The 4,508-nt window shown below is 35.3% G+C and overlaps 1 pseudogene; it reads left to right on the forward strand.

The window, feature by feature from the left end:
- Window positions 1–3,086: 3,086 nt before the first annotated feature.
- On the forward strand, window positions 3,087–4,303 carry LOC123240011 (annotated as a pseudogene).
- The last annotated feature ends 205 nt before the right edge of the window (window positions 4,304–4,508 follow it).

Raw genomic sequence — 4,508 nt, forward strand, 5'->3', positions numbered from 1 at the left:
TTACCTTTGGTCCCTTGCCTTGCCATATCCTCTATTCCAACCATACCTCTGCCTTAATTTTCCTACTACCTCTAGCCTGTTCCCTTGATTACCTCCAGCCTTTGCTTCCCATATCACCCCATTGCTTCAGTCCCATATTACATCACCTATTACCCCACTACCTCAATCCCCTTATTACATCTGCCTTAAGTTCTCTTATTACATTTATCTCAGGATCATTTTTTTTCCAGGTAAAAATTACAGAGTGAATGTATCCCTTCACCAAAAGATGAGCCAGGATTTGATTTAATTAATCAGTTCTTCCTCAAGAAATAGTTTGGTTAGTCACTCATTTGCATAAAAGGGCAGTAATTAATAAGATGGTGTGGTAGTAGAGAAAAGATGAGTTACATAGAAAAGGCATTAATGAAACCAGATTAAATGTTCTATAATTACTTCCTCAAAGTGAGTGAATTTAAATGAATTTTACTTCCATTCAACACATTTTTATTAATGTCATGATACATATGTGTCACTTTATCCAATTCTTGGAATATACAAATTAAAACATTCCCTATCTTCAGTGGTCTTCTGAACTAAGAGTGAATTAAAGTTATAGGTAGTGCTAGATATATAGATGATATATGTCTATATATAAATTGTGATACACATATTTATGTAGTACTCATACATACTTCCATATACACATACGGCAAATAACATATGCACATAAGTAATTATATATATATTCATGTGTGCATGTGTATGTATGCATGTCATATATACATATATAAATAAAATAGATAAAATAGTTGTATACACACATTTGTGTGTATATACATATATGCATGTACATAATATACATATCTACACACAAATATATATTATATCTGTGCATGTTTATTTGTATAAATATATATGTATATATTTGTATATATATGTATATATATATATATTTGTTTGTTTGTTTATTCGTAGCAGAGGAAAATGTGATAACAAAAATGAAGATGAAAAAGTCACCTTTACCTAGGTGATCAGAAAATACTTCCTGTCAGCCAGTAACTGAATTGGGACTCAAAGGAAGTAGAAGCTGATACTAGGCAAATGTTGGAAAAATAATATCTTTGTAAAATAGAACTAATGGTCTGTGTGATTAGAATGTTATAAGAGAAATGTTGGTCAATTCAGGAAACAGGTAGGAGTCTTTTGTTTGGAAAATAGAATGCATGTTGGATATTAGGCAAAGAAATATCCTTTATGTCATTCTACAAATAGAAAATCACCAATCATTTTGGTGGTTTTGGAGGCTTCTATTTAGTTGTCAAGAAGGATTTTTGATGTACCATGCCATCAGGATAATTTTTGATGGGAAAAAACATGCATATTCTCTCTCAGAGGTAAAGAGAAACTCAAGGGAACAGAGAATAAATGGTTAAATAAAAATTCCTATTGAATTGCCAAATTGATATTTGTCATTGGGATAAACCGTACTAATAAGGGCAAATAAAAGCTTCACCAATTTAATTGGTAGCACATTTTACCTATGCTGTAAATCTGCCAAATTTCTGTGTACTACACTTGATAATGCATCACTTGTTCCTCACTTGATACTTAATATCTGTTGTCTCCTGGCCAAATATATGTGCACAAATGTCAATGACAAATTTAATTTATGTGTATTACATTAGTCAATATCTTCATTGCATTGTGATTCTTTTTTTCCCCAAAAATTCAAAAGGAGAAAATATCTGTATCATCTATTAGAAAAAATAAGAAGCAAGATATATTATGCACATACTTTATACATACAAACATATAAATGTAGTATTTTATATTATTTCATGGTGAAATAATTTATAAATCTATATGTCTACATTTTTCCATTTATTTTATATGTGTTTATATTCATGTAAATAAATATTTTGTGTTCCCTACAAAATGCACAAATGTAATTAAGATAAATATTGATATAATACATCTATACATATGCATATTTTATAAATAATACTAGCAACACATGTAGACATACAATATAATGCTATGTATCAGGAAAAATTCCAGAAATGTTAAGATATAATATAGTTTCTGTCATCATATTTCAGATAGGTTTCAACTATCTTATAACCTATGTCATATGTTATCATAGAGAAGATAGTTCTACTTTGAAAAAGTCACTGTAACACAACAAGAAGGGGACTAGATTTGAACTAGGGTCTGAATTATGATTCTACCAATCTGGCCTTGGGTCAATGATAACCTTTTGGGGACTAATTTTCCGCATGCATAAACAATATGCTGGTTGAAAACAAGAACAATCATATTGATAGGTTTTCAATTTTTTGTCAGCTGAAACCAACTTGATTATTTTACAGTGCATACTACTTTCTACCTACGTAAGAATCAATAATTTCCTTATATCTGCACATTTGTTCTCTTCTATTTGCTTTCATTGCAGATATAATTTTTTGACTGAGATTTGAGTGAGATTTTCCATTTACTCTTTAATGAAATCCTTCTTAAATTATAACATATGCATTACATGAAATATTTTTTAACTCCAGGGTATGGGGCTTGAATATAACTCCATAAACTGGCTACCACTTTAGAAAGTAAGGTCCTTGAGCATAGATTGGTTTTGTCTTTTAATCTCTAGTGCTTAGCATAGTGCCTATTACATTAAATGTACTCATCAAATAAATGCTTTTTGATTGATTTAGCATCATAGATCATATTATAAAATAATGTCCTATTCTTAAGTAGAAATTTTGTTTCCTAAAAGAGATAAGAAAAATTATATAAGGAAAATGAATAAAAATCAATCTTTGTAATTAATGAAGACTCTTAGATATTGTTAATAAGATCATTTCAAGGAATGATATACCTGATATGAAGACCAAATAGAGAACCATCCTTCAATGAATGTACTGAGATTTATATAAAGGTCAAAGAAAGTCTAAGGTAATGCTGAATGAAGAAAATGTTTGTGATAACTTCTTTTATAAAATAATTATGGTCTAGAATTCATTAAAAAGAATATTTCTGGCTCTCAGCTCTTCTCCCAAGCTCGCTGCCAGAATCCTCTGCTGCAGTTGCATCCTTTAGACAAGATGGTGAAGGTTGGAGTCAACGGATTTGGCCGTATTGGATACCTGGTGACCAGGGCAGCATTCAGCTGCAAAGAAGTAGAAATTGTGGCCATCAATGACCCCTTCATTGACCTCTCCTACATGGTTTACATGTTCCAATATGATTCCACCCATGGCAAGTTCAAGGGCACTGTAAAGGCAGAGAATGGAAAGCTGGTGATCAATGGAAAACCCATTACCATCTTCCAGGAGCGGGATCCCGCCAACATTAAATGGGGAGATGCTGGAGCCAAGTACATTGTGGAATCCACTGGTGTCTTTACCACCATGGAAAAGGCCAGGGCTCACTTGAAGGGTGGAGCCAAGTGAATCATTATCTATGCCCCTTCTGCTGATGCCCCAATTGTTGGTGATGGGGGTGAACCATGAGAAATACGACAATTCCCTCAAGATCGTCAGTAACACCTCCTGCACTACCAACTGCTTGGCCCCCTTGGCCAAGGTCATTCATGACAACTTCGGCATTGTGGAAGGACTCATGACCACAGTCCATGCCATTACCGCTACTCAGAAGACAGTAGATAGCCCCTCTGGCAAGCTGTGGCGGGATGGGTGTAGGGCCGCCCAGAATATCATCCCTGCTTCCACGGGTGCCACCAAGGCTGTGGGCAAGGTCATACCTGAGCTGAACGGGAAACTCACAGGCATGGCCTTCCATGTTCCTACTCCCAATGTGTCTGTGGTGGATCTGACCTGCCGCCTGGAGAAAGCTGCCAAATATTACGATATTAAGAAGGTGGTGAAGCAAGCTGCAGAGGGGAACTTGAAGGGCATCTTGGGCTACACAGAGGACCAGGTGGTATCCTGTGACTTTAACAATGACACCCATTCTTCTACCTTCGATGCTGGTGCTGGCATTGCCCTCAACGACCATTTTGTAAAGCTCATTTCTTGGTATGACAACGAGTATGGTTACAGCCACAGTGTAGTAGACCTCATGAAGTACATGGCCACCAAGGAGTAAAGTGGAAAGCCATGATGGATCTTCATCCCCAGCCAAAAAAAGAGTAGTTCCACGACTGGGGAGCCCACATCCATAATAACCTATGTCCCTGTGCTGGGGATCCCATGCCCTCTTCACATCCCTGCCCCAGGCACCCCTATAGTGGGGGGAGGAGCATAGTCCTATCTTGTGTACCATCAATAAAGTCACCACGTTCAGTGCAAAAAAAAAAAAGAATATTGCTGACCCATTTTGATAATTCTTCATTAGGTATACCTTAAATCATTTTCATTTTTCTCTTTTTGGGGAATGAGGTCAAAGGAATCAAAATTAGATACAACTATTGTGAAGAGTGAATCAAACTTTCTTTGTCTATCAATCAGAAAATTTTATATTAATCAGTAAAAAACTTGAACACCCCTACTTAACACTAAGAGAGT

The sequence above is a fragment of the Gracilinanus agilis genome, chromosome 3, assembly GCF_016433145.1.
Source record: "Gracilinanus agilis isolate LMUSP501 chromosome 3, AgileGrace, whole genome shotgun sequence".
NCBI lineage: Eukaryota > Metazoa > Chordata > Mammalia > Didelphimorphia > Didelphidae > Gracilinanus > Gracilinanus agilis.